At 43.5% G+C, this 10939-nt stretch overlaps 1 protein-coding gene across 1 annotated transcript in view; it reads left to right on the forward strand.

The window, feature by feature from the left end:
• The first annotated feature begins 6927 nt into the window (after positions 1 to 6927).
• The window catches only part of LOC105452622 (BTB/POZ domain-containing protein KCTD1), a 24802-nt gene continuing 20790 nt past the window's right edge, over positions 6928 to 10939 (forward strand). The window contains exon 1 of the mRNA XM_011693897.1: positions 6928 to 7172. The gene's annotated coding sequence lies outside the window, so the exon portion shown is untranslated. The remainder of the gene's footprint in view (positions 7173 to 10939) is intronic.

Here is a 10939-nt window from a genome sequence, read left to right on the forward strand (position 1 = left end):
AACTCATTTGTGCGTCGCATAACAAGAACGTTATGAATGCGCCTATGTTATGACAGTAAGCTCCGACTCTTGCAAAAGTAAAACGATCATATCCCGATTACAGCTGGCCGGTAATAACGCACCGTTTGCATTCAGCCCTTCAGCGGAATTCGAGCGCCACATTTTCGCGAAACAATGTATAGAAAATAACCCATTGCGCACCTTTGCCGCCACCGCCGCCGCCGCCGCCGCGACGGTGCATGTCAGCGTTGGTTGCATTGCGATGAATACGAAAATACCCGGGGCAATTCCCTAATTGCAGTGAGAGGCAAACGAACTGAGGGAAAGACAAAACGAGAATAAAACGAGGGAGAGAGAGAGAGAGAAAGTTATAAAGAGAAACTAAGATAGAAACGGGCGAGGGGAGGAAGAAGAGTGATCTATTCGTTCTTTTCAGCAACGCTTCCAGCACTCTTCTTCTCGCTCTTTCTCACCTTCGACGTTCCGTTGCTTCGTATATCTCCGCGGTGTACCATGTACTCACCTTCGTTCCATCTTATCCCGTTTCCCTTGTCCCTTCTTTCTCCCTCACTGCTTCTCTCTCTCTCTCTCTCTCTCTCTCTCTTTCTGTTTCGCCTGATACTCCGTATGTCTCTCCTCCGTCGTGTGCGACCGTGCGCGCGGACGTGTGCTTCGAAGCGGTCGAACGCCCCCGCGAGCCAACATGGGCCAGCACCTTCTTCGTGTATCGCCGTCTCGCTCGATCTCCACGATCCTCACGAGTCGCCGCGGGATTCGAGTTGCCTACGAGCGAACTCCGCCGACGGACGAAAGAGGAGAGCAAAACGATCCAACGATATATACGAACGGCGCGCGGCGCATGGATGCACTTCTCGATATTTTATGTCGATATAAATAATTTCGAGGTACACCGTAATTGATACGGTCGTACGACGCAAAATTAAGACGTAATATTAATTTAATTCTCATTTAAATCTATAAGCGCGCGCGCGCGCGCTCTCTCGTTCTTTATACTCGCCGAGGAAAGTCATCGGCTTACAAGATATGGAACGTATTTCATTTCACAATTTCTATTACCGGAGAAAATCTGATCTTTTCTCTACGCATAATTTGAACGCTAAGATTAATTCGTACGTTACTTAATCGAAAGCGGTAGGCAGTGCACGTCACTCACTCAACGTCCACAATTTTTTTGTCTTCGTGAACTTGACGTGATTACCTCTCATTGCTTAATAGCACGTTTTCGGCCGTATACAACGCGATAATGGTATGAACCATCGACATCGCCGAGACTCGGGATAAATTAGTATAAAAAAAAAAGAATACCAGCGTTGAAAGGCTCTGGCTCACCGCGACGCTCGCGGGCAGCGCGAGTATAGCTTAGATTACCGAACACTTTTTCAGACGCTTGATTACCGTACGCGAAGAGCGTGCGGCTGACTTTTACTGCGCGGAATGCTACGCACCCAGGGAAAAGCAGAACTTTGACGCTCGCATGTAAATCTTATTTACGAAAGGCGCGCAAAAGTGTTGGGGGGCATAAAATCGCCACGGTAAGGGAGCGCGCGCGGTGGGCGAGCAATGGCACTTAATGGAGTGGTTATAGGAGAATTATTAGACGAGAGCCGGAGATTAATTGCAGTTAAGCCTCCTCGTTAAAGCCGTCCGAATGAATTGAAATATAGCCCACGGTGACGATAAAACAACGTTGTTATTAATACACTATAATTTCCACACTCGTAAAGAATATTTCTTTATTAAATTGTAGTCGCGCGCGCATATATAAACACCGTTTCCCCTGCACAAGGTCTTCCAAATAGCCAACATGTCCTTACGAAAAACTTCAACGGTATAAATTAAGCCTCCGAGAATGATGAAAAGAGGAGTATGCAAATCAAAGTTAAAACATTGCTGCCATAAGTATATGTAAGTGTATGGATGGATTTTTCTCACGTTTTCAAACGTTGGTCTCTATTATGTCGCTTTCAAAAATTCATGTCCCTTTGCTAATTCAAACCGATTCAACAAACATTTTGCGCGATCAATTACAGTTAAAGTCAGTAATTAAAATCGTTCAATAAGAAAACAATCATAAATTAATATACTTATTTTATATTCTGAATTGTGTAACTCAACACGTACACAAGAAATAATATTGAAATAACATTCTCGTTGCAAGATCAGTGGAAACTCAGTGATGTGTATTTGTTAAAAACATACTGTAATATGTGCTATTAGTTAATTCTATAAAATAATTCCCCCAGGAGAGTGGGCAATTATGCCTCGTTGAACATTTAATGCTTTACAGTTTCCGCTATAAAATTCACTGATAACAGTGAAATTGGGTATCCATAAAATAACTCGGTCAGATAAATTATATAAGCAGATAAATAATAATAATATACAATTCTCGTATAATCGAGAGGAAAACTTTAATGAAGTTGCGCGCGAAATAGAACAGTACATTGAGACGATATTTCAAATTTGCATTGAATCTAAAAGCTCATAAATACGCGCTATTAACGTAAAGTGATAAGCGCATTCGACGGCAAGGTCGCGTTCGACCGAGAAACATTTCAGCTCGTTCCCCCGCGCAGGCCGCGTACCCGTGGAGGCAGAAAGGCCCGCTGGAGGAGCTTAATAGGCATTGTTGGTGCAGCCGGATCGCGCCTAGGTGGGAGTCGAGGCCCGGAGCACATCCCACGGCCATCTACGCTGCGAGAGCTGCCTATCTTTCTCAGGGAGCGTTCTCTACCTTACATAAGTTTGCGCGGGATAAACGAGGACGAATGGCGCGACGGCGGGATATACGGCCGAGGCGGGAGGAAAGAGAGGAAAGTAGAACGAGACCGGAGGGACGGGAAGAGAAGCGGATGAACGAGAGGAGAAGGTGGATAGCGGAAGAAAAGAAAGGGTAGAGAAAGAGAGCGCGACGAGTTGGTGGGAAGGGGAGATGAAAGGTGAGCTATGTCGAAGGAGAGAAAGACCGCAGGGGTCGTCTGGGATCTTCTAAAAATGATTCACAGCCTCCGGTAATTTACATTCGCTTGCGTGGGTGATCGTCGACTCGGGGAGAGTCGTGGCGGCGGACCAGCGGGGAAGGAAGAGGGAGAGGGAGGGGGGCCGCCGGCTAAACTCTCCTCTCTGCCGACTGCCATCGAAAAGGTTAAACATACACCCACCAGAGGTCACGTAACCATCGGAGAGAAAGACCACTCAGGCTACCTCCCCCACTTTAGAGCGCAACCTACGGCCGTCGTGTACGTGTACTTTGCGCATGCAGAACGATGCATGGCCCGCGAGGACAAAAGGGAAGGAGAGAGAAATCCACTTCGATCCCGGACTGATTGGCGGGTCACGCGTAAGAGGTTTACGGAAATTGATTTGAGCGAGAGGCGGAGTTGTCGCGTTTAAACGTATCGATCGCAAAGTCCCCTCGCTTGTTACACTGCCGATTGTGAGATTTTTCTAATTTTCTTTTTAAATTATACTATTCCCTCGAGTCAAATCTCAAAATAGACAAAAAAATCTCACTTCTTCAATTAACTTTATCTTACTAATTATATATACATTACCAGAAATTTAATCTGTGAATAATGGAATCTCCTCTCTTCCTCTTGTACTAAGCAAATCTGACAGAGCTTGTCACAGAATCCGTGATATAGAGAGAATCTTCTGATTCTAAGATTATACGCTTTATACGCAGTTGCAGAATCTGCGCGGCAATTTGTAAAAACCGTCGTCTATATACGGGAGAATAAAAGATATAGAAGAACAACGAAAAGCAAGCCAGGCCGGGGGGGAGGAAAGGGAGGAAGGGAGGGAGGCTGAATAAGAGCTGGACGCGCGCGGATAGGTGGAGGAGCGCGAAACTCTCGCCTTCGGCACGGCACGACCCGTTTCAGAGACACGTAGGTTCAAACCAGAGGGCGAAGAAGAGCAAGGGCGGTGGAGGAGAGGGAGGGAGAGAAGGCTTCACCCTAAAATATGTGGACCCACGGGCAATACTCGGACTCTTCTCGTTACATCCCGCTGGATGCTCCGGGCGTATACCGGTCTTCGCCACGCCGGCAGAGAGTCTGTATATCGTATGATACAAAAACATCGCATTATTTTCCTCTCTCTCTGGACCGGAGAGCGCGCACAGTCTCTCCCGCCTCCTTCTTACTCATCTCCTCCGCGAGGCGCCCGCGGGCATGTGACCACCATTATGCCCGTCCTCCTTCTCTTGTCCCGATCTTCCCCTCGTCGTCCTCCTCCGCAACCTCCTTCCTTCCTCCGTCTTGTTCACTTCCCATCCCGCAGTTGGGATATCTTCTGCCTCAAAATTACGTATCCGCTAAACGAGTCGAAACGAAAGCACTGCACGCTTGCCGGCGATCGACTAATTAATTGCAACGCAATGATCACCTTGGAACGGTTCCCCCCCTCGCGCGCACGCGTTTCCGCATTCCCATTTCTTTCTTCAGGAATTAATTTGCCGCGATATGAAACGCATTTTATCGCGTTACGACAACGAAATTTTGCTCTACACGAAAGATAGTACATACATGGCCGAAAAAGACGAAACGCTGCAGGAATTAATTAGGAACGAATGGGAGCTAATGACACGAACTAACTGGATACAAGCTAAGATAAAGAATGAAAGTTAAATGCAGCATTATGAATGATTGCTTTTCCCTGTCATGCTAAAATTCATTTCGGAATATGTTACTCCAGAAGATCGATCGGTCCATCTATCCATCATGTTTAGGCAGTGCTTACTTTGTGAATTGAGCATCTGTCTTCTCACACTCAACACCGTGAAACGTATAATGTTATCAATCATAATATAAAGATCTTGCTGGTACGTCACTTGTATACATTCTTTTTTCACACAATCGAGTATTTAGCAAAGTCAATAAATCAAAAATATTAACATTGTCTAATATTTAATTTAATTTTGCCTGATATCATTTCCATTACTGCAGGTTACCGAAATACAGATAAATAAATTTTTACCTAACATTTTCACTCATTGCTCAGAGAAAACTTGACATTTGTACTTTGACATTTTCATTTAGAAAAAATTCAATTTTAAATTTAATTCAAAAAAATTGTTATTAAAATTTAATTTAGTTTAATAAATCTTCTCCCTTCTGTGTGATATAATATACAGTAGTTTTTTTTTAACACACACACACACACACACACAAAATCATACGAGATACTACATAAGAGAAAGAGAAAATAACTAGACACGCGTTCGTGTTGCATTTTCCAAAAGCGAGGAACCGTCGAAGAAGATTTGGAACGTCCCGTAATTGCCCGGCGGGCAATACGCCTAAGGCCAACGACAGGAACCAGCCGCGAACGCGACCCAGGCGGACGTTAAAATGAGTCTCGAAATGGCAAAGTCGCTCTTCCCCCGTCGCGCCCCGTTGGCCGGATCAACATATATACGAGCGTCACTTTGTCCCTGACGAAGTTGGCGTTTACGTATGCGAGCAACATCGTCCGGTGGGTTTGGAAGTGCCCGAGGCATTCTGGAACGATGTTGTCGGCCGTGGCCGTTTTGGCCGCAGGGCACCTCGAATACGACAGAGACCGAGGCCCGAGCCGCGCGCTTGGTTCCCCTTATATCGGCTCTCGCCAACTGCTCCATTATTCTCGATGGCCGATGGCCAATCGTATGGACGAGGTACCGATTGTAGTTTTACGAAGACGAAATCCCTGCCCGACGTCGAAAATGCAATTATTCGACGACGCAGATGCGCCGAATTACTTCGCTAAAAAACGATTCTTATATTAACGTGGGAAATTATTATTTTTCGTAAATAATACCGCTCTACGTACTTTCGGAGCATTTCTCTTATTAAATCTCGTAACTTTCATTTTAGTAAAGAGATATTTATCGAACGCGATTATTTCTATTCTTAATTACACGATATCTTTATATTGTGTTTCCGTGTTCACACACACAATAGATTGAACTATACTGTCGCTTTTATGGCGAGGATAATTCTCATCACCCAAAGAAAAATTATTGGCAATATTATTTTAAGAGCTAACGTGAGTGGATGTCGTTTGTAAAGGTCATAGTGTGTGGTCAAGAGATTTATCAAATATATCTGTCTATTCTTGTTCTGGTACTTACGTAATAGTATAAGTGTAAATATCTAGCGGCTTTATAATAGTTAAAAGATTCGATGCTTGAGCAAACTTTTATTATATGTCACTAACGTCATATTTATCGAAATTTTTCTTATAATTTATATTCATTTAGATTGTATAAAATATATATAACAATGTGTTATCTATAATATACATATATTAATACAAAAATATTAAATAATTAAAAATAATTGTGTCTGATTTGTAGATTATATTGGACAAACATGTAGCAATGTAAAATAATTAATGATTTAACATTATGTTTAGAATTTTGTTTGCAAGATTAATTGCGAATCGTAAATCGTTTAAAATGAATTTAAAAGTCGATATTACGAAACAACAAAACTTCCTTCCGTAGAGGAATAGAAATGATAAACGTATATCGCGTACAATCGCTATATCTTATACAAACGGTCAAAATGTACGATCGGAAGGGGTTGAAATCGGCGTACCGGTAGTGCGGTCCGAATGGAGAGAATCGTCACAAGCTCGGGGCGCTTGCCGAAACGCCGCGAGCTCGTGGGACAAAGACGAGTCGATGCGATTTGGCGGAAAGGACGAGGATAACGACAATGGATGGCGATGGTCGCTGGTGGCGTGGCGGAGGACCGGCGGACGGTGTCTGTGGCAGCGATGGTGGTGGTGGTGGGATAGTGGCGGCGGCGGCGGCGGCGGCGGTGGTGGTGGTGGTGGTGGTGGTAGCGGAGGATAGTGGTGGTGGCGAAGAGACGAGCGCGAGGATCGACAAAACGGCGGAGAGCGTACGCAGTCTAACGAAAGCCGCGGTTGTGCGCGGTGGTGGCTCGCGCCACTTTTGTCCCTCGATCGAGAAGACACGTGAATGCAACCCACGTGGTCCAGTGCGTGACACGAGAGCTGGAGATACTCACGAGAATTCCGCCCGGGTGCTCCATAGACAGTGACAAGTTTCCGCGAGCGCGACGGGACTCCAGGCTTCTCCAATTCGTAGCCGTGGACACGAGAATAACCGTCAACCTGGAGTCCACGTGCCAGAAACGGTGAGTCAGTCATAGTGATTTACAATTGTTCAACTCGATCATGAAATACGTTAAAACGATACGCGGAGTATAGCGAGTTTCGAGCCACACCGTAGATGTAGATTTTTACGCGAATGACGTAAGCAAGCCTGCATCGTGTAAAGCTTGTGAAAACTCATTCCGCGACGGGATCTATTTTCGAATGCGTTAGGAAAATTGTTAAATTGTAAAACGTGTTAAAAGTAACTCGATTAACAAATCGTCGTGAAATCTAAATTGCGAATGCGGAAACGTCGGGGAACAGGTTGATTGCGGAATTAACGTAATAGCGCGATTCAAATGACGATGATTGCATCGGCATCCAGAGCTACGATTGCTTTCTGCAGATATAAAGTCTTAGACGCGATAATTAAATCTCGGAAATCATTATCGTGAGATCGACAAGGACGTAACTCGTACGTACTCGTTTTGCTCTTTACGTCCGTCGTCAAGCATCCTCGAGGAATATAAATTGTCGCTACGCGAATTTATATATAGAAAGCTTTGTCTCAATTATTCGATCATTTACGACAATTTACCGTTACGTCAAGTCTCGCTCCGGGAGAACGTTCACTTGTTACAAGACTAATTTTACGCACTTCAAAAACTTTTAACGGCACGATGGTTTGTTTGTACCTGTCGCCGTTGTTTCACTGGATCGTAGGCTTCCGGGTAAAGAAACTATATGTTATCATAGTACTGCCGGGGTACGGAAAGTGTCTAGAAAAATCTATTTCTCTCGCTTGTTCCCTCGCGCGCAAGGATACCTTCGAAACGTCGCGTGACAAACTGATATTCATGTATGGAAATGGTGTACTTTCACGTAGTTAATTATGTCGCTTGTAACCCGCGAGGCGCGGCCAAGAGCGTTCCGGTACGGAAAGTTCTGTCTAACGAAAGTACAGATGATTTTAGTAATAGAAACAGACATTCCTCGGATTGAGAATCAAGCGGTCCCGCATAATAATTCTGCACATAGAGACACAGTCATCTCGTTTAATCTATTTTGTACATTCATCAATGTTTTGAGGTCGCGAGTTGTTGCATCTTCTTGTTTGTTTATAGTATAGCTAGAAATTTCATCTCAAGGAAGCCTCCTTCTCTTTCTGAGAACCGAGGCTTACGAACCTTAAACCTCTTAAACGGCCTTGTGTCGTCTTTAAATTATTTATTGCAGAGTAATTTCCTTTTCGCGAGAGAATATACTATATGAAGCCGCGGATATCGAATAATCGCGCGTCCGTGGGGCATTTTATATGATTGAGCTTAAAGTGAAGTCGATAGAAAGTCAATTTGATCTCACGACACCGCGGGTAAAGAAAGTTTAATCTATGCCAGACGCGCGTTCGAGAGGGTGTCGCTGCCTTTAGAAACGCATATGTAGAAACACAACGGGACAATGCAATTGCTCAATCACACACATCGCATTCCGGCCGTCATCGAACAATAGTTACGATCAATTATGCACTTCGCATTGCAAATAATCACACGCGATGCAAGGAGGAGGCTCTGGGTGGAGGTAGTTACATAAAGTTGCCACATTCCTTAGCGAAACAAATTACGTGTTAGCCAAAAATATAAATTATGACCTCAAAACTAACGTAGAGCATACAAAAAAATTTCATATAAATGATGATAGAAAAAAAATTCATTACGTAAAGATTCTTTAGTGGCGCTTTTACCATTTTTATATTCCAAAATTAAAATTTTTTATAATTACGTATTCCTAAATTATGTCTCATCTAAATTATATTTAATTCTTAAGTGCGTTTATGCGAGATTGAGCTACAAGTTGCAAGACTCGTATTGCTTCAAAATTCATGACTGACGAGTCAGTGTGCTTCTCATCTTGACACAATTAGCTATAAAATGAGTAAATGTATGAGTAGTTGATTAAATAATTGGCTACACGTAATTATACGCGAAAGACAGGTAAAAAATCCAGAGTATAAATATAATATAAATAAAATTTAAAAACTTGACTTTAGCACGATATAATTGTATGATTAAACGTAACCAATTGAAAACGACTGACGTGAATTTGTAGTTCTATAATTAAGTGGTCGACATGGAGAGCGTGATGCAATATTCGTATCGATCGTATACGCTTCTTCCTGATTTCATCTTTCATCACTGGCTTAGGGATCTCGACGCGACGATTGCGAGTCAATGTGCAATTGCATTCAACAGTCGGTTTATACGACGAAATCTAGTACCACTTAGCAAACTTAACTGATGGTCAGATTAAGATAAGAAATTCTGCACATCCGAAATCAGCATAATACAAATGGTAAATCGTAAAAACACGGTTGTATTATACAATCGTAATTTAATTATGTACAGCTCACATACAATAGCAAAAAGAAAATTCTAATTGAAATCCTATAAAACTCATACAAGATATAATAAACGCTCGCCAATTCTGTGTACTTCGCGTAAATCACAAATTCGGCAGTCTAACGTGACAAACTTTGTTTGCTTCTCCGTAAGCGCGCGAATGTATAGGCGCAAAAAAAATAACATGTATATAAATACAGACATACACACACATATATGTATGTATGTATATATATATATATATACATAGCGCAGAAACTTTTCAAAAATTGGTTGCAACGTAATAGTCGATGTGCACCTCGAGCTACAAAAGAGAGAGAGCGGGGGAAGGAGTGCGTGGAACGCGGAGGACGAACGAAAAAGAGAGAGAAAGAGAGAGAGAGAAACAGAGAGAGCAGAGAGAGAGAGAGGAGAGATTGAGAGAGGCAAGGGGCCGCAGGGGGAGGAGGATTGCTAGCATTTCAGAACGGATGTGGGCTCTGTGGAAATTGTGCTGGGATAGGAAAAGGGAGGTTGGAAACCGGCTGGAGGGATGGCCGGGGGCGCAGACGCGCGCTCTGCAGTTGCCGTAATTAGAACCGTGCGCCCCGAGCACATAGCCCGCGGCTGACGAGTCTCCTGCGGACCGAAATTATTCATGAAGCCGCGCCACCCACGGCGAAATTTTCTCGTAAATATTTTGCCTCGTCCGAGATATCGCCCCGAATATACGTGTACGTATGTACGTATGTTTGCGGGAGCGACGAACGAACGAGCGAACGAACGAACGAACGAACGACGAACGAATGAACGAACGAACGAACGAATGAACGAATGAACGAGTGGACGAACCGACCGTGCGCTATGCGTATGTGTCCGCCGGTCTACCTTTGGCCCCGTCCGGACCACCCCAATCGGCCGCACCGAATCGCATTGTCGCGATTCTCTCGCGACCCCCTCCCCCCCGTCATTAACGCGAAAATCGAAATCGAAAGAAACGATCGTTAACCGGTAGCAGTAGCCGCAATGTCGAATGGCTATTATCGCGCGTTTAACGACCGCGCGAATAGGATTTTAATTGCGCGCGGATTTTAATAAATTGAGTTTTTTTCCGTATTTACACTGTAATGAAGATTGCATGGCAAAAAATTGATCGGTTTGATTTTATTTTAAATCCTGGATATGTATTTTCTTGCTGTGACAAACATTTTTCATTTAACTAGTAGTTATAGTGTACGACGATTAATTCACGATGCATCGAAGGAAAGAGCAAAAAAAATTTGTCATAAGCTGTATCGGCCGCATAAAGTATATGATTATTTTTACACCAGTGTAAACAAAGTATTTTTCTCATCGTATATCTTACAAAATATTCATCATTTAAGAATTGGAATACATCCTAAAATATATACATATATACACACACATATATA

This window comes from Wasmannia auropunctata, unplaced genomic scaffold, assembly GCF_000956235.1.
Source record: "Wasmannia auropunctata unplaced genomic scaffold, wasmannia.A_1.0 LD336027.1, whole genome shotgun sequence".
In the NCBI taxonomy this organism is placed as follows: Eukaryota; Metazoa; Arthropoda; class Insecta; order Hymenoptera; family Formicidae; genus Wasmannia; species Wasmannia auropunctata.